Consider the following 25,005-nt stretch of genomic DNA (forward strand, 5'->3'; position numbering starts at 1 on the left):
AGGGGCATGGCTGGCTGCCGGATTGGGAGGATAGTGCTGTGGTGGGAGGGGGGTTAGGTGGGCTGGGGAAAAACAGAGACACGAGCAGGAGGGGAGATGAGGAGAAATGGAGGAGAATAATGTGTAGGGGAGAGAAGGAAAGCAGGTTGGGTGGCAGATGAGGGGTGTGATAGAGTAATGAAGGAGTGTAGGGGGGTGACGGAGAGGCAGGTGGTGAAATGGAAGGGATGATAAGAGGGGCGAGGGGAGGAGAAGGTGGGGGAAGGGGTTCTCGCCTGAGCTCACGCGCCCCGAGGATTAAGTCAATATTTGTTCGATTACAGAGTGCGGCTCCAGGTGGCGCTGGCGACACTTCCTACACCTGACATCGTGGCCCTATGACTACACCTGCAGATGACCTTTGCCGCTCTACCACAGCATTTATGAATGAATCTGCACAGTGACTCCCACGACTCTACACGGACCGTCACCTCCGGGTACACAGTGGCACATGAACGCCACCATCACAGCTGAACGATGACCTCTGCACCGACACACGCTTCATAACCTCCACGCCCACCACCCTGAACTTGACCTCCACAGTTATGCTTACCTCACAACCACCATAACCGCAAGCGTATCATCACTCCCACCGTCTTCGCTTGTATGCTGACCTGAAAAACATACGTTGTGTGACGATCACCATAACTTCGCATGGATCATAATCTCTACAAATTCACCTTCGTCCCCATAATGGTCTTCACAACTTCGCCGGAATCATAACCTCCAGAACTCTATTAGCATCATGATTTCCCTAAAATCACATGCACCATGAATTACATAACTCAGCCCACATCAACATCGCCCCAGTTTCTGCACCACAGCCATATCTCCACTTGCATCATAAACTCCACAATCATAACCTTATTAGTTGACTTGGGTTATAGCATCTACAGCTTCCTTTGCATCATAACCTCTCTGACTATGGCCAAATCATAGCCTTTACAACTTCACCTGTATGGTAACCTAAACATCCTCGTCCACATCATAACCTCTATAACTTTGCGTGCGGCTTATAAATTGAAACCACTTCACCTTTATCGTGACCTCCGTACGATCAATCCAAAACTTTCCGTGTCACATTTTTCAGTGCAGCACTAACACATTATCATTACTCCTCATTAGACAGCGTTCTTTATCTTCATTAAAAGGCAATTATGATTTTCATCTATAAATGAAGCAATCAGAGGGTGGGGTTACAATCACAAACGTTGACTATTTTGCTAAACAACAAAATTCGAAGATAGTTTTTCTGGTCGTAAATGTTCACAATATGAGTACGAACTGATAAACAAACGTATTCCAGTTTCTCGTTTGACATTTGATATTACTCTGGTGATAGTAGTCTAGTTAATGTGCAGTTCTAGCTTCGGCATTAATCATTAGTAAATGACGTTCGGGAATTATTATTCGGGTGTATTGTTCTTAAAACAGTTTCACATATATTTCTTGATTTCATCATCCTTTCCCCACTGCTGTTGCTGTGTGGCACACGTGTGCTCTCCAGGTCAACAATCTTCTCTTGCTCCTTATCCCCGAGTGGCTTCTGGCTGGCGGAGGCTAGCGAGGGATCACCCGGGTGTGAGCAGCAGCAGTCTATCACTATACTGTGGAAATCCTTCCATCTTCCCATTCTTCCTATATTCTTTATACCAGTATCCCAACTCTTCCTCACATTCTCTTATTTCCCTTGAATATATATATATATATGAACTTCCATTTTCCATTTTCCTCCATCACCACTCTTCCCTCATTGTCCGCTAGCAGTTTCTCTATATTCTCCATCTTCCTTATTCCTCCACCCTCATTATCCTTCTCATAATCTTCCTCTTCCCCGTTTTTTCTTTCTTCTACCTCATTCCCTCCAGACCCTTCGTCCAATTGGCTCCATCTTTTTGTTCCCTTAATACAACTTGTCATTTTTCTACCCTCTTTCAGGCTCCTCCTCCCCCATCTCCTTTCTCACCTTACCCCCCTCTTGCAACGGTGGATCATATACGGCTTCATATGTTTACCTATATATATATATATATATATATATATATATATATATATATATATATATATATAATCTTTTTTTTTCATATGTACATGTTCCCTCCTTCCCTCTTGAACGAGGGAACGTCCAGAACGGACAAATGAACCTTAGATGATAAAAGATCCCAATTTGGTTCTTTCCTCGTCTCCTAATATTGGTAAATACTGAAGTGGAAGATTACCAGCCCACCGCTCCCGCCCTTCTTAGTTGTCTTCTACAACACGCAGGAGATACGTGGGTAGTATTCCTTCCCCATCATCCCATATATATATATATATATATATATATATATATATATATATATATATATATATATATATATATTCCTGTGAGTCCACGGGGAAAATGAAACACGAAAAGTTCCCAAGTGCACTTTCGTGTAATAATCACATCATCAGGGGAGACACAAGAGAGAAATATAACAGTCAGTTGATATACATCGAAAAGTCGAAGCTAGGACGCCATTTGGTAAACATGTGATTGTCCAAAACATGTTTTGGACGATGAATGGTGTGCCACAGGGGTCGGTCCTAGACCCCAATCTTTTCATAATATACATTAATGACCTAAGACTCGTTCTCATATCTAAGATCTCCAAATTTCTGACGATACTAAACAAGGAGGTAGAGATGTGAACAGGTGGGACTGCGAAATGATTCAGAAATCATAACTTACTAGTAGAGCAAACAAGAGTAAAGTTATGCACTTTCGAGACAAGAATATACATTACGACTACAAACGACTCGGAAACTCTCTAACTAAAGTAAATGAAGAAAAGGACCTTGGATTTGTCATTGGCAACAATCTGAAGTACACTAAACAGTGTTAGGCAGCATGTGAAAAAGGCAACTAAATGTTATGTTTCATAATCAGGAACATAGATTGCAAGACACCAGATACAATTCTCACATTTTACGATTATCTAGTGTGACCACACCTTGAATATGCAGTCCAGTTTTGGTCCCCAAACTATAAAAAAGACGAGGACAAAAATAGGACAAGTACAAAGACTCGCGGCAAAATTGATCCTATCCCTTAGAAATCTGGCATACGAAAAAAGGCCAAATTGATTGGATATCTTACCCCTTAAAAGACAAAGACTTCGAGGAGACTTAATCCGTCTGACACAGAGAATGCTACGACTATAAATACCTTCAAAAGTCGTTTAGACAAATATCTTATATATTCAGGTATACCCCGAGAAAAACGCCAGAAATAAACTGCATAAACGACAGCGTTAACGGGGCCAGTAAAGGGCTAATGTCGTTGGCCAATCAGGCTTCCTGTTGTCTATCTCTCTAATGTAATCTCATGTAAACACAACATATATCCTTAACTCTTTCCACAAGGCATCTGTATCAACCCTGTCATGTGCTTTCTTCAGATCCATAAATATCACTTACAATTCTTCTGTTTCTCTAAATATTTTCGCATACTTTTTTTTCTTCAAGCAAACACCTGACCCACATATCCTCTGCCACTTCTGAAACCACATTGTTGCTCCCAAATCTGATGCTCTGTACATGCCTTTACCATTTCAAGCACTACTCTGCCATGCAATTCACCCAGTTCACTCAACAGACTTATACCTCTGTAGTTTGGACACTGACCTTTGTACCTCAAGGCTTTATATAGTAGCACTATACATGCATTCCGGAAATCAACAGTCACCTCACTATTATCTACATATACCATCCACTCCAGCCGCTTTCGCCACATCTTTTCTCTTGACTGAACCACTCTCCATGACTTTCTCACTCTGCATACTCCACGATCCAAACACCCTTGTCATCTAACACTTTCAACAGTCCTTCAAAATATTGTATCTCCTCACCTCATCACTATCTGTTACCACTATCCCATTTGCCCTCTTCACCGATGTTCCCATTTGTTCTCTAGGTTTTCACACAATATTAATCTTCAAAAACATCATATACTCCCTGAAGTTTACTGATACCTGCCATATCCCAGCTTTCATTTGCCATTTTTTCAACCCTGGAACCTTCCTCTTGATCTGCTGCTGCTTTTTCTTATACATCCTTCAATCATTTGCACTCCTTTCCTCAATGTACGGCCATATATATATATATATATATATATATATAATTATTCATCATACTTTGTTGCTGTCTCCCGCGTTAGCGAAGTAGCGCAAGGAAACAAACGAAAGAATGGCCCAACCCACCCACATACACATGTACATGCATACACGTCCACACACGCAAATATACATACCTATATATTTCAATGTATACATATATATACATACACAGATATATACATATATACACATGTACATAATTCACAGTTGCTGCCTCTATTCATTTCCGTCGCCACCCCGCCACACATGAAATGACACCCACCCTCCCCCCGCGTGCGTGGGAGGTAGCGCTAGGAAAAGACAACAAAGGCCACATTCGTTCACACTCAGTCTCTAGCTGTCATTTATAATGCACCGAAACCACACTTCCCTTTCCAAATCCAGGCCCCACAAAACTTTCCACAGTTTACCCCAGACGTTTCACATGCCCTGGTTCAAACCACTGACAGCACGTCCACCCCGGTATACCACATCGTTCCAATTCACACTATTCCTTGCACGCCTTTCACTCTCCTGCATGCTCAGGCCCCGATCGCTCAAAATCTTTTTCGCTCCATCCTTCCACATCCAATTTGGTCTCCCACTTCTTCTCGTTCCCTCCACCTCTGACACATAATCCTCTTTGTCAGTCTTTCCTCACTCATTCATTCCATGTGACCAAACCATTTCAAAACACACTCTTCTGCTCTCTCAACCACACTCTATTTATTACCGCATATTTCTCTTACCCTTTCATTACTTACTTGATCAAACCACCTCACACCACATATTGTCCTCAAACATCTTATTTCCAACACATCCACCCTCCTCCGCACAACCCTATATATAGCCCACGCCTCGCAACCATATAACTTTGTTGGAACCACTATTCCTTCAAACATAACCATTTTTGCTTTCCGAGATAATGTTTTCGCCTTCCACACATCTTTCAACGCTCCCAAAACTTTCGCCTCCTCCCCCACCTTGTGACCCACTTCCACGGTTCCATCCGCTGCCAAATCTACTCTCAGATACCTAAAATACTTCACTTCCTCCAGTTTTTCTCCATTCAAACTTACCTCCTAATTGACTTGTCCCTCAACCCTACTGTACCTAATGACCTTGCTGTTATTCACATTTTACTCTCAGCTTTCTTCTTTCACATACTTTACCAAACTCAGTCACTAGCTTCTGCAGTTTCTCACGCGAATCAGCCATCGGCGCTGTATTATCAGCGAACAACAACTGACTCACTTGCCAAGCCATCTCATCCACAACAGACTGCATACTTGCCCCTCTCTCTAAAACTCTTGCTTTCACCTCCCTGACATATATATATATATATATATATATATATATATATATATATATATATATATATATATATATATATATATATATATCCAAGGAAAGTTTACAAGACATCAGATCCCAAAATTCTCTCACAAATGTATCGAGGAAAATTCAATGCAATTTTCAAGATATCATCTAGGACTCGAGCAACGGACATTTCGGTGAACAATAAAATATTTTATGTGGTGCAGTGTCAGACATGGATGGCGGAGGATAAATTCTGCATTACCATGGGTGATGTTACCTACTTGGCTAGCGCAATTTCTTTCTTGGTCAGAATTGTAGTATCGAGCGACATTAGTATTCATAAGGGGAACTGCTTCTGTCTGTTTATGTACAAGTTTGCGTTTTAGCATCTCGATAATTACACGTGTCTGCGTACCTTGTATTCATTATTTCTTCTGCTCTTTCTCATATCCTTTACTTCTCTCATCCCGCTTGCCTCCAGTACTTCTCTATCTCCTTTACTTTTCCTCTCCCCTCTCTCCCTTCCCCCCAGGCTCTTAAGCCCCCGCAGCCGACCCACTCTCCCAACTATCATCCAATATTCATCCCGCGCTCGAAGTCCCATGTTTGTCTCTCTCTTTTCCTGACTGTTTATAACTGAGGCACTGTTAAGGGAGCCCTGACCTTTACCTCCATGGTTGAACCTTTCATACGACTCCAGCTGTGTCGGATGTGTGACATGAAAGTTGAAAATTCTGTTGTATTCCTCACTGTAACCTTCATGAGGCTCCATGTGTGACCTCTCGCGGTCACTGAGGTTTGACTAAGAGGTGATCACTAATGAAGTTCTGTTATGGCACCAAGTGAAATCCTTATGTGTCCATGATGTGATGACTGATCTAATCCACCGAGTGATTCCTGGTACACAACTTCTCGATCATCCGTGATATGGCCACAGTCATACCCTTGGTATGATCGTGTTAGGGATGATACTGGCGTGAGTAGGATGTGGTGTACTAATGTAACCCACTCCTAATCACAGACGGCCTCGTCGTCTGCTGCTGTTTGCATTCCTTTGTATTCCTGTTTGCATTCCTTTGTATTCCTGTTTGCATTCCTTTGTATTCCTGTTTGCATTCCTTTGTATTCCTTGATATAGCGTGACTCCCAAGTGACTAAGTGTGAGGCCATGTGTGATCTCAAAAGTTGAGCTCTACAGTGACCCTTGGTGAGATGGCAATTTTGATCGTATCACCCTCACTTGTATCCCTTTAGCATGATATAGTGTGATACCCTAGTGTGACCTTGATAAAACAGTCTCTTGATCTCTAGTATAAGCTCTGGTTTGTCCTTAGTATGACACGTCACTTCGTAAAGCTTCTGCTATGACTCCTAGTATGACTAACCATGGTCTTGACTGAGTATATGAATGATCGTAGCCCTTGGTGTGACCTGTGACCCCTGGTGAAATCTCTGGTTCAACCTTCGATGTAGTTTCAGTGCGAATCTCCGTGGCGTAGCGGTTAGCACTTCTGAACCATGATGTATTGACGGTCCGTCTTGGGGTCAAGCGCATAGGGTTCCAATCCTCGTCGCGGCAGTCGGTCTACAGTCAACCCAGCCGTTCATCTTCGCCTGTGGGTCGGTCGGTAATCTAGATAACTGGCTAAGGCAAGGATATATAGGGGTAACGAGCCAGGAAATATCTACAGGGACAACACTCACGGCCGGTATCTTAAACAGGATCCCAGCTGGGTAGAGTCTTATCTGTGTGACAACCGATCCTGTGGGCAGCGCCAAGGACGTTCGTAGGGTGCGCTTGTCCCAGCGGGCGCGGTACGGGGCTGCGTGAAACGCAATCACGGACCGAAATGACCTGCAGGAGGAGGGTCCATCGCTACGCCACGGACACACACACGTTCAGAGACTCAGCTGCAGCCAATTCACTCAAAATCCAGCTAAGAACATGTATTACTAGTTGATGCTCACTTGAGGGAACTTTTAGCACCAGAGAGACCTGAGGCGAAGCCGCCTATTGGTATTATGCTGTGCGGTAGGAACTACAGTACATGACAATGGGCTAAGTGCATTAACAAGAATTCCCTTGCACTTGTGAATGACGGTGTTTTAGGTATAATTAGCAGTCTTGTTAGAATGCAAGCCACATTAATTCTGATACTATCAGTAGCCTTAGATATTAGATGTGATAATGACAGCAGACCCATGCATGATGACTGATTATGTTAGCAGTGTTGCTGCCATTTAGACGTTGAGATATTCCAGTAAATGTGTGCTTACGCACATTTGACTGTCATGTTATGTGGACTCATGTCACATTATTTAGGTATTAAATGTAAGAAGGTTATTACCTTTTCCTTAGTCATCAGGAAAGTGAGTAGTCAAAGTATGCTTGACAGTACATGAGTCTAACTGGGTCATTAATGTCTTAATTAAGAGGTTTCACTTAAACCATGGCTATGGGCCCCCATGGTAATTTCATTTGCACCAATCAGCAAATGATAATTTCTAGTAATTGCAACTAAAAATAGCGTCGAGCAGTAACTAGTAGTTTTTTCTGTTTAGCTTACCCCTACACACACACACACACACACACACACACACACACACTCGCATATATATATATATATATATATATATATATATATATATATATATATATACATACTTACATTTTTCATATGTATATATATGTATGTGTGTGTGTGTGTGTGTGTGTATGTGCGTGTGTGTGTGTGTGTGTGTGTATGTATATATATATGTATATTATCCCTGGGGATAGGGGTGAAAGAATACTTCCCACGTATTCCTCGCGTGTCGTAGAAAGCGACTAGAGGGGACGGGAGCGGGGGGCCGGAAATCCTCCCCTCCTTGTATTAACTTTCTAAAATGGGAAACAGAAGAAGGAGTCACGCGGGGAGTGATCATCCTCCTCGAAGGCTCAGAGTGGGGTGCCTAAATGTGTGTGGATGTAACCAAGATGTGAAAAAAGGAGAGATAGGTAGTATGTTTGAGGAAAGGAACCTGGATGTTTTGGCTCTGAGTGAAACGAAGCTCAAGGGTAAAGGGGAAGAGTGGTTTGGAAATGTCTGGGGAGTGAAGTCAGGGGTTAGTGAGAGGACAAGAGCAAGGGAAGGAGTAGCAATACTCCTGAAACAGGAGTTGTGGGAGTATGTGATAGAATGTAAGAAAGTAAATTCTCGATTAATATGGGTAAAATTGAAAGTTGATGGAGAGAGGTGGGTGATTATTGGTGCATATGCACCTGGGCATGAGAAGAAAGATCATGAGAGGCAAGTGTTTTGGGAGCAGCTAAATGAGTGCGTTAGCGGTTTTGATGCACGAGACCGGGTTATAGTGATGGGTGATTTGAATGCAAAGGTGAGTAATGTGGCAGTTGAGGGAATAATTGGTATGCATGGGGTGTTCAGTGTTGTAAATGGAAATGGTGAAGAGCTTGTAGATTTATGTGCTGAAAAAGGACTGATGATTGGGAATACCTGGTTTAAAAAGCGAGATATACATAAGTATACTTATGTAAGTAGGAGAGATGGCCAGAGAGCGTTATTGGATTACGTGTTAATTGACAGGCGTGCGAAAGAGAGACTTTTGGATGTTAATGTGCTGAGAGGTGCAACTGGAGGGATGTCTGATCATTATCTTGTGGAGGCTAAGGTGAAGATTAGTATGGGTTTTCAGAAAAGAGGAGTGAATGTTGGGGTGAAGAAGGTGGTGAGAGTAAGTGAGCTTGGGAAGGAGACCTGTGTGGGGAAGTACCAGGAGAGACTGTGTACAGAATGGAAAAAGGTGAGAACAATGGAAGTAAGGGGAGTGGGGGAGGAATGGGATGTATTTAGGGAATCAGTGATGGATTGCGCAAAAGATGCTTGTGGCATGAGAAGAGTGGGAGGTGGGCTGTTTAGAAAGGGTAGTGAGTGGTGGGATGAAGAAGTAAGAGTATTAGTGAAAGAGAAGAGAGAGGCATTTGGACGATTTTTGCAGGGAAAAAATGCAATTGAGTGGGAGAAGTATAAAAGAAAGAGACAGGAGGTCAAGAGAAAGGTGCAAGAGGTGAAAAAAAGGGCAAATGAGAGTTGGGGTGAGAGACTATCAGTAAATTTTAGGGAGAATAAAAAGATGTTCTGGAAGGAGGTAAATAGGGTGCGTAAGACAAGGGAGCAAATGGGAACTTCAGTGAAGGGCGTAAATGGGGAGGTGATAACAAGTAGCGGTGATGTGAGAAGGAGATGGAATGAGTATTTTGAAGGTTTGTTGAATGTGTCTGATGACAGAGTGGCAGATATAGGGTGTTTTGGTCGAGGTGGTGTGCAAAGTGAGAGGGTTAGGGAAAATGATTTGGTAAACAGAGAAGAGGTAGTAAAAGCTTTGCGGAAGATGAAAGCCGGCAAGGCAGCAGGTTTGGATGGTATTGCAGTGGAATTTATTAAAAAAGGGGGTGACTGTATTGTTGACTGGTTGGTAAGGTTATTTAATGTATGTATGACTCATGGTGAGGTGCCTGAGGATTGGCGGAATGCGTGCATAGTGCCATTGTACAAAGGCAAAGGGGATAAGAGTGAGTGCTCAAATTACAGAGGTATAAGTTTGTTGAGTATTCCTGGTAAATTATATGGGAGGGTATTGATTGAGAGGATGAAGACATGTACAGAGCATCAGATTGGGGAAGAGCAGTGCGGTTTCAGAAGTGGTAGAGGATGTGTGGATCAGGTGTTTGCTTTGAAGAATGTATGTGAGAAATACTTAGAAAAGCAAATGGATTTGTATGTAGCATTTATGGATCTGGAGAAGGCATATGATAGAGTTGATAGAGATGCTCTGTGGAAGGTATTAAGAATATATGGTGTTGGAGGCAAGTTGTTAGAAGCAGTGAAAAGTTTTTATCGAGGATGTAAGGCATGTGTACGTGTAGGAAGAGAGGAAAGTGATTGGTTCTCAGTGAATGTAGGTTTGCGGCAGGGGTGTGTGATGTCTCCATGGTTGTTTAATTTGTTTATGGATGGGGTTGTAAGGGAGGTAAATGCAAGAGTCCTGGAAAGAGGGGCAAGTATGAAGTCTGTTGGGGATGAGAGAGCTTGGGAAGTGAGTCAGTTGTTGTTCGCTGATGATACAGCGCTGGTGGCTGATTCATGTGAGAAACTGCAGAAGCTGGTGACTGAGTTTGGTAAAGTGTGTGGAAGAAGAAAGTTGAGAGTAAATGTGAATAAGAGCAAGGTTATTAGGTACAGTAGGGGTGAGGGTCAAGTCAATTGGGAGGTGAGTTTGAATGGAGAAAAACTGGAGGAAGTGAAGTGTTTTAGATATCTGGGAGTGGATCTGTCAGCGGATGGAACCATGGAAGCGGAAGTGGATCATAGGGTGGGGGAGGGGGCGAAAATTTTGGGAGCCTTGAAAAATGTGTGGAAGTCGAGAACATTATCTCGGAAAGCAAAAATGGGTATGTTTGAGGGAATAGTGGTTCCAACAATGTTGTATGGTTGCGAGGCGTGGGCTATGGATAGAGATGTGCGCAGGAGGATGGATGTGCTGGAAATGAGATGTTTGAGGACAATGTGTGGTGTGAGGTGGTTTGATCGAGTAAGTAACGTAAGGGTAAGAGAGATGTGTGGAAATAAAAAGAGCGTGGTTGAGAGAGCAGAAGAGGGTGTTTTGAAATGGTTTGGGCACATGGAGAGAATGAGTGAGGAGAGATTGACCAAGAGGATATATGTGTCGGAGGTGGAGGGAACGAGGAGAAGAGGGAGACCAAATTGGAGGTGGAAAGATGGAGTGAAAAAGATTTTGTGTGATCGGGGCCTGAACATGCAGGAGGGTGAAAGGAGATCAAGGAATAGAGTGAATTGGAGTCATGTGGTATACAGGGGTTGACGTGCTGTCAGTGGATTGAATCAAGGCATGTGAAGCGTCTGGGGTAAACCATGGAAAGCTGTGTAGGTATGTATATTTGCGTGTGTGGACGTGTGTATGTACATGTGTATGGGGGGGGGGGGTTGGGCCATTTCTTTCGTCTGTTTCCTTGCGCTACCTCGCAAACGCGGGAGACAGCGACAAAGTAAAAAAAAAAAAAAAAAAAAAAAAAAAAAATACATACATTTTTTTTTTAAACTATTCACCATTTCCCGCGTTAGCGAGGTAGCGTTAAGAACAGAAGACTGAACCTTTGAGGGAATATCCTCACTTGGCCCCCTTCTCTGTTCCTTCTTTTGGAAAATCAAAAACGAGAGGGGAGGATTTCCAGCCCCCCGCTCCCTTCCCTTTTTGTTGCCTTCTACAACACGCAAGGAATACGTGGGAAGTATTCTTTCTCCCCTATCCCCAGGGATAATATATATATATATATATATATATATATATATATATATATATATATATATATATATATATGTGTGCGTGTGTGTGTGTGTGCGTGTGTGTCGTTATTGAGATACTTTTGATCAGGGCATTCAGTTGCTCGAGCTGTTTTAGCAAACATAAAAAAGAAATGGTGTCATAACCTCATTATGATCCCTGCAGTGTGTGCAGACCACCTGTTATGACCAATGGTATAACTCTCTGCAAAAAGTCATGATTTCTTGTATTCCCCTACCACTGTAGGTAGACCACGCAATACCCGCCAAACTGCTGCGTCTCATGAGTACTGTGTGGCCGGTGGCAACTCGTGGCTGGGCTATTTTGTTTCTCTCTCTCTCCACCTTTAAGCTTTGGAACTCTCTATGCTCTCATGTCTTCCCCAATAACTGTGACTTGGTACATTCTGAAAGACAAGTTTCTCATTGCCTCCAAATTTCGCAAATACTTTTCCAAGTCTCTTATTTCTTCCCTTCAATAACGTTCATATATTTTCCTCGTGACTGGAGAGACTGAAAAAGAAAGACAAGGTATGACTCTTGGTATGACGTCTTGCATGACTCTCAGACAGTGCATGGTCTTCTACCTCCCAATGATTGGTGAAAGCCAGCATGATTTTCGTGCAGACGACTGGCAAGATCCTTTGAGATATGTATACCTTGATGGATCCTCTCGTGGCGTAGTGATGACCTGCTGTGAGTTTAGAAGGCTTCTCACTACATATAACTTTCCAGGGAAATTGCCATCTTCGTATCTACAAAGATGTAACACCAGACGGATGGACAGGGTAACAAAGAGCCAGACGTTATCAGCAATCGCCTACGCAGCTACTTGCGTGCGTAACGTGACCGTCAACGTGACAGTAACATTATTCGTGAGCTAAATTCTAGTGGCACAAGCGGTGGAGTCAGAGACAATGTCGTGAGTTCCAGTTCACCAAAGACAACGAGAGTCGACTGAACCATGATGCTCATGTGTAACCGCCTAGGTAACCACAATGCATGGCTACAGTTGCCATGTGCTTCAGCAAAGGATCAGACCATTAGCACTTCGTCAGAGTTTACAGGAATACCAAGATCGTAGAAACCTTAGTTTTCTGTCTCGTCTTTGTTTCGTAACTCGTTACTTCCAGCTTCCGAGTAACGACAATTTGCAAGAATAGATATGAACTCGTTTTCTGTCTTCACGGTATTGTACTATAACGCTGAAATGAACTATAACCCTCGCCTGCCTTCATTATAAAGAAACATTTAAAAGTATTATAAAACGTCTGTGATAAATAGGGAGTGTTCCTTATCTAGGGATATAACTCAAAATTATGGGAGGGAGAAAATGATACTTAATCATCCCTTTTTTCTTCCCATAATCCAGCAAAACCCTTCCACCCTGTAGACCATAGATCATTGTTCTTCTTTAAGCGCTCCTCTTCGTTACGTAGCTAATTGTCGGCATTTCATTCCCTTTTACTCGAAAAGAGGATTTATTGTGTGCGTCTCTCTCTCTCTCTCTCTCTCTCTCTCTCTCTCTCTCTCTCTCTCTCTCTCTCTCTCTCTCTCTCTCTCTCTCTCATTTTCCCGAGTGTAGACCAGTAAGTTTGACATCACATGCAGTAGGAGTTTTCGAAAATGATTAAGAAGCACATACTGGATTACGTTACCAACAAAATCATCCGAGGCCAACAAGGATTTTGCACTAGATACAAAAAAACGCACACTCAGGTGCTATCTCACTACAACGATATATTCCGAAAAAGTAACGAAATGAATAAAGATCATACTCGAGGAGTAATCGTTATGATAAAACCTCCATTCCTCGAACACCTTAACCATAGACTTCTCTTCTTCCCTTTGTCTTTCCCTCTGCATATAACCTTTCTTCCTTAAGGAGTCAGGTCCACAAACACCTACGGAGCCCTGATTAATATCTACTCTCTTTCCCTTAAACTTTTTTTTCTTTCCCGAGAAATGAAGTTGACCGGAGCAGGTTATGTATCCCCGTGCGATGTCCATTACTTGAAGAACAATGGAAATATTCTGACAAACATTTGAATTCAAAGCCATGGTAAAGTGCCGTGTCAGATGATGTGTTTTCTTATGGAGTCCGCCAGAGAGACACGTACTTACTTCAGCCTTGTTTAGGATAATGCTATCTGACCTATAGAGAAAGAGGTGAAAGACAATGTAGTCAGGTACTTCGCAGATGACATCACCAGAGCTGGGATAATGACAGAAGCAGAAGAAGAGAAAGAGGTGAGGCTGAAATGTTTTCGTACACCTCTGTTCATCATCATTAACTCCGTTTCTCCATTTCATGGGGTGGATCAGGCATACATAGCCGCTGAAAACTTCCGTACATGTCAAAAATGACGATTCAAGCCAAAGAACAGTCAACAGTTTAATGGTGGTACACCTTACGATGGTCCAACAGGTGGATAAGAAGATGCAAGGTGAAGAAAATATGTTTAAGTGTCATCATACACTAACAGATGTAATCTGAAAACCACATTGAAAAATAACCTGTACTATGGAACGATGGAGAGATTGCTTCTACGAGGAAGAGAGAGATGATGATGAAAATGGTTAATACATAGACTAAGGAGTAGAACTGAACGCTGATGTGTTGTATGATCACCAGCTGATCAAATGAAGCTGAAGGAACGTGATATATGAAGTATATAAAAAAATTGAAAGAACTTGATCTATTCAGTCGAGAAAGAAGAAAAATATACAAGTTAATTATGGCAAGAGACAGAAATTAAAAGAAAATATCCTAAGATAAAAATATTACCAATTAGATGCATCATGATTGAATATGCATGAATTCCGTAGGTTATCTGAAAAAAGGCACACACACAAAAAATTAATGTGGATATTGAGAAATTCTTTACAGCTTTGCTTGACGTGGTTAGGAATATGGAGGGAGCGAGCACTGAAAATGTCAAAAGATGAAGAGACAAATAGTTTGTGAAAAAATGAAATTTTTCTGAATTTAATGAAGATGGCCACTTATGCAGTATGTGTAGCAGCAGAAAGCAACAGTATTGTGAAATCAGCATGATGCGTGGTGATCGCTACGCGTTAGCCTTGCCCCGGGCAATATTTTGTACATAATCATAAGTATGTGGACACTCCCAGAACAGAATATGAAAAACAGAAAACTGATAAAGAGAAGTAATTGATAACATGGAACAGTAACCAATTTCATGTATGATCAAATCAGAGATGAAAAAAAATATAATTATGGTCTTTCAAAGGTAAAGAAAAAACAGAACCAGCCCTGGAGAATATTAACAAATCATCAGTACATGAACTTGAGATTATCGATAACGAATTATTTATTTACCTCAACGAGTTTGCTGGTACACAGATGTTGAAGTAACCGAAGATGTCAACATGAAAAGAAAAAGACAAACTGAACGAAAACTCATCATCGAGACCAAGTGGAATACCAGATACTCTACGAAAAGGACGTCAATATGAGCAACGAGTGATGATGAGGAGAAGAATGATGATAATGAGACGGAGACGAGAGACAGGAGACACTGATACATAGCAGAGGATCTCATGACTCTGACGGAGCAAAAGAGACCCGTGAGTCTGACGTCATATACATTCAAAGTCTCTGGAGGAGTGTTCAAGAATCGTGTATGAAAAGATATCTCACTGAATATAACCTGATGACGGAAAAAATTGTTGTATGGTCACAGACAAAATAACTTGAAGTGATTCAGTTGGAGAAAGTTCAAAAGTGCTCCACAGAATGGAACACTTAAACCATCATGAAGGGTTGAAGGAATTTGAACTATTTGGTCTAGACTTAGACTCAAAACGAAAGTTTTATGATGTTTCATGCATGCTAATAAAGGAAAGGAATTAAGTCATGGTCATGGTCTGCCGCCCAGGGTCGAGGGCATAGGTTCGAATCCACCGAGAAATGAAACACGGTAAGTTCCCAAGTGCACTTTCGTGTAATAATCACAGCATCAGGGGAGATACAAGAAAGAAATATAACAGTCAGTTGATATACAACGAAGCGACGTAGCTAGGATGCCATGTGGTAAACAAATGAACCGCTGGCAGGGAGGAAGACTTGATTCCACAATGGTTAAGTGATCGGAGAAAGATGAGCTTCGCCAGCCATATGAGCAGAACTCCATACTGCAGCGGCTAATGCCCCTTGTAGGCAAATAAGGGCTGCTGGCAGGAAACAGATTATTGCGGCATCTATGAAGCAACCCCTCCTCTTCCTAGCCTTTAGGAAACAGACTGAACAATGTTCAGTATAGGAGACACCAAGGGTCAAGAGGGAAATATACTAATGTCCAGTACATCTCTTTATTGCCAACTTGAACCGTGGAATTTTGCAAAAGAAATTTCAGGAAAAAGTGAAAATCAGATGAAAATTATAAGTAGTAACTGGGTTTTATTTCTGTTGAATCTAACCAATTTCTGCTTCCCGATTTCCTGATGTTGCGTAGGTCCAAACTGAGAGAGCAAATATGTTCAATGAGAGTCTGAAGAATGAGCTCCGGAGTTTGGATGGGAACGAGAGTTGACATACGTAGAGTGGATTCTTCAAGATGACTGAGTAGGGTTGGGGGGATGAAGAAGGAAGATCCTTAATGAGTAGAATAAAGATGGTAAGCGAGAGGACAAAACTCCAAGTAACTCAGCTCAACGTGGGAGGAGAGGGAGGTATTGCTCCATCAGCTACCACGATGAAACGACTGGAAAGAGAACGATGCTGAAAAAGCCAGGAGGAGGTTTAACAGGTCAAAATTTATGCTAAGAACCTTTTCAAGTTTTTAAGGGATGTCGAGGGCCACAGCAAAATATTCACTGGAAGTAACAAAGTCAGGTCACTTAAAAGTGATGCTTACCATTAAATTTTACATCGCAGGAGCCTGAATGGTGAGCTGAAAGGAAATGTGATTCTAAGTGTATAAGAAAGTAAGGGTTAGGGAAACTTTTCAAAACACTAGACAAGGGAGAATTGAGAGCGCTTGGCGCTGTCTCATCACTTAAGGATGGAATGAACCAAGCCATGTTTCAGAAAAAATGAAGGGATTGTTTGGGTTTTCATACAGCCGAAACAATCGAGCAAGGATCAGAGACTACTTCCTATACAGGATACGAGCAGGTGTATTATCCAGTCCAGAAGCCTTGTTTGCCTCTGAGCTTGAGAGGGGAAAGAGTTTATGTTCAGTTGGATGAGGTGATGGTCACATTATTCAAAGAACCGAGTCAAGCCTAAGCGTAGCAAAGGGGAACAAGATTACCACCGGAACTATAAAACAAGCTTGCTGAAGAGAGAGTAAAGGAATCTAAAGTAACGTTACTATATGGTGCATCTCACATTCTTCCACCTGATCACCATTATGGCTCTGTTAAAGGCTACATCCAACGTATTCATACGTCTTACTAACGTCTGGTCGAAAGTTTTTCACGGCATTGGTATTGATGTGGTATCTTTTTGGTCTCACTCTGGCCTCCTCTTACCTCTACCTTCCTCTATATATCCTTGTAATTGTCGACGGATTAAACTCTCCCCCCCCCCCCCCCCACCCTCTCCCAACCAACAGGACCGCCTGCCTCTATGGACCCTTCGCCTCTCCTACGCTCTTCGTTTTTATCAATTTTGTGAACAGACAACCAGTTGCGTTCATACACTAATGACAACAGCACAATTTTCCAATTCTCTCGAATCCTTTCCGCCGTCTCTTGCTCTGCGTACGTCTCGTTTCGTCATAAGTATCGCTTCGAAATTAGATTTGAAGGAGATCATCCAGTTGGGCAGAAGCAACATAGGTTTGTTGCCTCTTAAACCCAATTTTCTCCTATTTCTTTTTATACTTTCCTTCCCCCCCCCCCCTCCCACTTCTCACGAATTCCTCATCTCACATGTTGGGTTTACATCTTCACCACTCAACACAAGTGGACCTGATATCACACTGTAACTTCTAAAATATCTTAGACGCCCCACATTACACAAAATGTTACGTCTGCTTCTTAAATAATGAGAGTCCTATTCTGGAAACTACTCTCAACAGTTGCCCTGGTAATACAAATGACTAATTCCTCCTCGCGCGAACTACTTCTCTCATTATCTATTGAGGTTCTAAATCTACACACCTAACAGAGTCGAGTCCATGAAAAGCCAACTTAACTGATCTTCCAATCCGATCTCCGAACCTTGATCCGCTTACTCTAATCTATAGAACTGGTTCTTTCCCCATACATAAGTAACTTTCTGGTTACGAAAGGTGGCTGGTTGTGTACCCCGACAGCCAGCTAGACTCTATACTCTGTTGTCATGGGACTTCGTCACATAATAACTGTACGACCGTTGGTGACTCAAGGTTGGGCAGTCGTGATGACTGTCTCTATCCTTACAGTATCGCTACATGCTAACACTTACACCCATCATCAAAGTTCATCAGTCGACTAAATTACTAGAAGCGTCTCGGAGAGAATCATGTTAAGGTTTGCTATAAAGTAGTAACTTCATGGAGTCATACCTTTGATTTTCAGTCGTGGTGGAACGTTCCAGTTCCGAATGATGCGTAGGATGAAGGAGTGTTGCTGAAGTGATGTTCATGATCACAGTACAGCCGGGCTGCAGTTGCTGTTCCTACATCGTCCAGTGCTGCTGCTGCCTCCATCCTCGGGTTGACACCGTGTAGGCTTCAGGGGTATTTACGACTCCGTCCGTTGGCCACACACGGCCCTCATTTGTCTCTCCCGCGGCCTGAAAGACAGAAGAGAAAAAAGGAATTGGTAATTAGATAAGGGAGATTGTAAATAGAATTACACTGTGGAACACAATTTTTGTTCCTGGGTCGTAAGTGTTATTTCCTAATTGCTTATGCTTAAAAAGTAGAGAAAAAAGGCTATTAATCCTTTGCTTTTGGGACCAGTACAGTAATATTTTGAAATTTACCTATTTTCAATTGGACAACGGGCGAACTTACAAATTTTTCCCCACATAAAGACAGAAAAACAACAAGACATGAATCAAAATAAACTTGTATTTACACGAATGTTAAACAAAAGTGATCACAAAATATTTAGGAGCGAGTAGATTTTTTGAGATTTACGATTGTATCATATAGAACTTTCACGAATCAGACCACACATTATTTCCCATCATGTTCTCGTTATGTGTAGCGTTCAAAGTCCAGTAAATCTTGGTGGAAGCGCTCGCCTTGTTCCTCCGAATACGCTCCCATGTTCTCCTTTAATTTATCATGATGAGCGTCAAGGATATGGACTTTGGGACACGAAGCAGCCCATTTTGCCGTAGTTCTTCATCATAGTCTCAACCAGTGATGGCCCAGGAAGCCCCGAACCACTGCAACAAAGCTGTACCAAGCTACTTTCTCCTTCCTAGTGAGCTTCTTGGGGAATTCCTTGCGCTCCAGAATCTTCTTTGTCTGTGGTCCTATGGAGACACCGGCTTTGGCCTTTGCCTCAGACAGCTTAGGGAAGAAGTCTTGAAGGTACTTGCAGGCTGCAGACTCATTATCTAGATGTGTGACAAATTGTTTCATAACGCCTAATTTGATGTGCAGTGAAGGTCCATACACGTGATAGCAGGTTCATTCTTGCCAGTCCAACGTTTGGAAGGGTCCACCATGCAGAAGAAGCAAAATGCGTCTGCCGGATGCTTGCAGCCTCTAGATGCCATCTTAGAAAAATGTATATACATGTATCCACTTAAGTAGCTAGACCTAAACTGAACTAGATGGCTTAAGGTCACTTATACTACTAATCATACTATTTGAAACGTCTATAGAGAATTCTGTATCAGTTACTCAGCACTGAATCTATTTGGAATGTTCTGAAAGATAGGTAAATTTCAAAATATCACTGTTCTGATCACAAAAGCAAAGTTTCAAGGGAATAATAGCCATGCTCTATACTTTTCAGACATAATTAGAAAATAAGACTTATTATCCACGAACAAAAAAGTGAAAATTTGTAATAGTGTTTTCGTTAGGACATGGATAAATACACTAACTATCAAACTACGACATAAAAGTGGAGATATTTACTATAATCACTTATATTGCTATCATTTTGTACAATGATCCTATATGTATGTATTTTACAGTCCTTGCTGCCTAATTAGAATTTTCCATTATCGTAATTGGCCCTCTGTTATTCTAGTGAACAGCATCGCTATAAGGAGACGCAGTGCGGCCTATGAAGGATCTTAAGCGAGTTCGTAATCATCAAACTCTCGACTTCTCTCTACTATTGTTGAGTTTGTTTACATGGCAAGTCCCATCTGTCTGGCTCAAGATCTGGGATGTGTATTAAACACTCTCTCTCTCTCTCTCTCTCTCTCTCTCTCTCTCTCTCTCTCTCTCTCTCTCTGAGAAAATAAGATGCAAGATGAGAGATACAAACTGGAATACACCTGAAGACAAATCACTCATCACTGCGACGGAAACTATTCGAGGAATTATGAGAAGAGGTGGTGTAAACTCAAAGAGAAAGCCTAGATGGCTAGAAAATAGAAGGAATTCGCCAAACGAAAAAAAAGGAAATAGATAAAGAATTAGAGTAAATGAAAGAATGTAAATCGTAAAATGCTGGTGGAAATATGAAGGGAATATTTAATGATCATAAGACAAAGTAAATGTCACCTAGAAAAAAAGATCCATCAATATTGAACCCAAAGAAATTTTATAGACACGTAAGATAAAAAAAAAAAAGGAACACAAATGATACAGTAGGACGACTGATAACCTAATATGGTAAAGTAACCCATGACAACAAGGCTATGGCTTCCGTGCTAAATACAACCTTCAGTGCTTCAATACAACCTTCAACTTCCTATGTATAGTCGAAGACGTTACATGCATACCTGAACCTTTTTTTTTTTTTTTTTGAGGGTCTAGTGACGAGAATATCAAGGTTTAGAAAATGTTGTGAAGTATTAAGATACCGTTACCAGAGTAACCCAACAATAACAACAAGAAAAATCGACTGATTCCTTGTAAAATCTAGCTCCATGATTCTTGAAGGAGGCGAGACGCCAAACCATTATCCAGTTTAAAGGAAAAAGAAGTCATTTAACAAATTACTTACGGAAGGTATGATATCTAAAGACTGGAAAGTGGCGAATATCACTCCTGAAGAGAACGAGAGAGATAGTGAATATGCTTTGAATGACCACCCATCTGGCCTCCTCACGTCGGCTCCAGATAAAACGATGGAAACATAATTAGACAAAGACTGTGACATTTGTCTTGAGATCACGAAATACTGTCGGGCAACCAGCAGAGCTTCCACGACGAAAAGTCTTGTCTAACAAATCTGAATACATTTTTCCAATGCTATGTATGGCAAATAGGTCTAACAAGTAACCTTTAATGTAATATCTCTAGACTTCCATAGGGCATTGGATAAAGTGCCATACAAGAAACTTATGTAAACTTAGATCACATGGAAGAACGGACGACCTATGTGCATGGATTAGTGTTTGGTTCACCAACATGATGGAAGGTGTAGTTTTAAAATGAAGCCTCACCCTGGCTGAAAATGACGAGTGGTGTGCCTTTGGGTCTCAAAGATCTCAGACATCCAAATCTGCGAACGGTACCTGAACTGGGAGGTCAAGCTGTAAATGGGAAGGACTGTGAAATAGTTCAAAGAGATCTTGACAAATTAGCAAAATGGTCAGTATTTCGAAATGGCAAAAGTGGACAAATGTAAAGTTACGCACTTTGGAGATAAGAATACAGAGAACAACGAAGTATTTGGAAATTCGTTAACTGAAGCAAATGAAGGAAAGGATCGAGGAATTATGATCTGCAACGATCCGAGTAAGAAAAATGGAAATCATTTGGTTAGTTTTTATAGTTACGAACAGCGACTGCAAATTACCAAAAAAACAAATATTACCCTTTTTTGAGTACTTTAGTAACACCAAACTTGAAGTGTACAGTCCGATTCAGGTCCACAATCTACAAGAAAGAGGAGGATTAACTGGAACAAGTACAAAGACGAGTAACAAAACTGATTCCATCTCTGAGAAAATATATATTAAGAGATGAGAAGAATATTGGACCTCCTTTATGAAGCGATCTTTGCGGCGACCTGGTACAAGTCTTTAAGGTTTTGAATATATTCGACGACGTGAATCACGAAGATCTTTGTGAAATACAAAAAAAGAAAAAATAATAAAAAGATTTAGCCCAAATGGAGTTGAATTTAGTTAAAAGGAGGAACAGTGACGTTGGATAAAGACTCTTTCCAAATTGATGCAATGCACAATAAGTCACCGGCAAAAGTTGTTATTCCAGACTATAAATACATTCAAAAACCAGACCATTTTTTCATTGGTTCATGGATCACTGAAAGAGCATAGAAAAAAAAACATATATTAATTCATATTCTGTATTTCCAATCCCTATAAATACACTGCAGCGCAACAGAGGGTTGGATAGTGCAGTAGGATTTTATAGCAAGACTTTCGTGTTCTCCTGTTACATTCCATGCAGACTTACCTCACGAATGCCTGGTTAATCTTCGACATTTTTTTCTTGTTGACTGATATTGCCAGGAGACGTACAGAGTTGGGGGCTGAGTCTCCTCATCGTTCTGTCCTCATCTCACTCACTTAAGAAAGGAAGAGAAAAATTTAAGTTCATAAAAGACAACCTATAACAAGCCCTTCTGTTGTCTGTCTTCTCCATGTACTTCCACGTCCTCTCTCTCTCTCTCTCTCTCTCTCTCTCTCTCTCTCTCTCTCTCTCTCTCTTACACACACACACACACACACACACACACACACACAATCTGGGAAAGATAATTTCTCCATCGTCATCCATTTTTCCCGCCATAATCCTGTAAAACCTCTCCAGACTACAGGCCATAAAACACCCATTTTTAAGCGGCGGTTCTACATTTTTCAGACTTTTGTTTATTTTTCTTTTCTCTTTCATAGATGAATAATTCTTTCTCTCATTCTTTCTTCGTTTTTCCCTCCCCCCCTCTCTCTGTCTGTCTGTCTGTCTGTCTCTCTCTCTCTCTCTCTCTCTCTCTCTCTCTCTCTCTCTCTCTCTCTCTCTCTCTCTCTCACTTTTTGCCAATTCACCTTCCTTTCTCTTCTTGACTTTAATTCATTTTCCTTCCCTTTCCTCCTTTAATTTACTCTTAGAAAGAGATAGATAGATATAGAGAGAAAAAAAGTGAAAAATAATTCCTAATAACCTTTGCCCCTCAGTAATAATAAAAGAAAAGGCCAACCAACCAGTAAGGTGGTGCTCGTTACTCTTTTTCTCATGTAACATTTAATGAGGTAAACGACTGCCTCACCTTTCCTTTGGCCGACTGAAATCTCTCTCTCTCTCTCTCTCTCTCTCTCTCTCTCTCTCTCTCTCTCTCTCTCTCTCTCTCTCTCTCTCTCTCTCTCTCTCCCCTCCCAGCCATCACCACGGACCGTGACTACATCCTTGACGCTGTGAGTGACTCGACCCCTCACACTTCAGACGAGCTGCCTTCCTCTATTATCCCCCCCTCCCCGAGAGCGAGTGATATATTATTGTAACTCACCAGCCATGCGTCAAGGCGCCCAGACATCCAGAAATGGCATCAGTTTTTGCTACACCGAAGTTAAAAGCCTTTCCCCAGCCACCCTGAGTATGTGGATATTCCAAAAATATATGTATCCATTAATAACTGGGAAACTAATGGATTTAGTTTATATCCAGTGATGTCAAAGAGGTTGATACCCATTACGTGTGAACTGGCACTAAATTAATTTCCGAGTCAGAAGAGTACCTATCGTTTTCGACCCTCACCAACAAATACGTAGATGAATGAAAAACCGAATCACATTATATATATTCATTATAACACAGACAGCTGATACTGGACGACAAGGCAGTTCAACACAAAGTAAGGAATGCTACTGATGTTATTTCCGGGTGGCTGGTAGACCCGAGGAGAGACCTGTTGGTAGGTTGCCTCGGCTCCCAGACGCCACACTTCATCTCTGCTCTTGTGTTGAACCTTCCAGAGCCTAGCTGGTGTTGGCTCCAGTGGAAGGTGGAAGGGTCAAGTTTGACGTCGTAAATTTGAATCTTTCAGTCTTCAGTAGGGAAGAACTGTGGCGGTGATCATCGCTGATTAAGTTAAATTCAGGGTCATTACAGAAACAAGCAGAATTAAACGGAAAAAAGCGAAAAATGAAAAATATCCTAGCTAGTCCTGACAGCTCTCGCTGACCTTCTGTAATCCTTTTTTTTTGGGGGGGGGGGGGTGATGTACAAACAGCTCCCGGGCTCTGTAATTGTTCTTGCAAGATTCACATAAATCTTGGCTGGCGAAGACTGTTGCGTGGACATCTTAGGGTTCTGTTAATGTTTTACAAGTATCTCACCCACGATACGCTTACCCAACTCTTTCCCTGCGACCCAAAACCCGCATTTCTTAACACCGTATTGAAATCCATTGGAAACATTATGATGCCCCCCAACCCCTCAAACTCTGCCACTCATGGAACTACGCAAGAAAAGAAAAAAAAATTCCTCGATGTTGACTACTGGTCATGGCATGATAACTGAGTTACTATGTGGTCCTTCAAGGAATAGTTCATCTGCTCTCGTCTAACTTACAATAACTAAGCTGCAAGTTATGGTAGGGTTAATGTCTTGTTATTGATAAAGATGTCATTTGTTTCTATCGACCACATATGTGTAGCTGGCCGCCGCACAGCACCAACTCTCCTGATGGACGTCATGCAAACCATTTCAAGGAAAAATTCACGTTATTATTATCAATGCTGAAGTTGCTGTAGTCTTCGAGCACTTATGAATTAGCCTCTTTCTTTGTGAATTAATCTCTTCCTTTGTTATAGATTAACCTCTCAATTTGATATCTTCTTTTGTTGCAATATACCTGAGTTTTGCCATCCAGGATAAGTAACGCTTTTAGAATATGTATGTGCAGTTTTCACCACTGCAACATTTCTAGTTATCAATACAGAGAAAGATTTAGTGATACGGACTCGTGTTTTTAACAGAAAATTTATCGAAGCTGGTATCAATGAATTTCTTATAATATCTAGAGGTGATATATCGAGTGGCTTTAACTCCATAGATTGTATGTTGTAAAGTGGGTAGGGCTTCAAAGTAGGGGCGAAATTGCAGGAA

The 25,005-nt window shown here is 41.6% G+C and overlaps 1 long non-coding RNA gene across 4 annotated transcripts in view; it reads right to left on the reverse strand.

The window, feature by feature from the left end:
- LOC139766317 (uncharacterized) overlaps positions 1-25,005 on the reverse strand; it is a 157,249-nt gene that overhangs the window by 121,074 nt on the left and 11,170 nt on the right. For 2 of the 4 annotated variants that reach the window (XR_011716843.1, XR_011716845.1), the window contains exons 3-4: positions 22,357-22,468; positions 18,358-18,587 (exon numbers count right to left, since the gene is read on the reverse strand). This is a non-coding gene — a long non-coding RNA (uncharacterized lncRNA). Of the gene's footprint in view, positions 1-15,795; positions 16,584-18,357; positions 18,588-22,356; positions 22,469-25,005 lie in introns of those variants that run through there. The other 2 variants (XR_011716844.1, XR_011716838.1) reach the window with 2 other exon arrangements.

Source organism: Panulirus ornatus, chromosome 4 (genome assembly GCF_036320965.1).
Source record: "Panulirus ornatus isolate Po-2019 chromosome 4, ASM3632096v1, whole genome shotgun sequence".
NCBI classification, from domain to species: domain Eukaryota; kingdom Metazoa; phylum Arthropoda; class Malacostraca; order Decapoda; family Palinuridae; genus Panulirus; species Panulirus ornatus.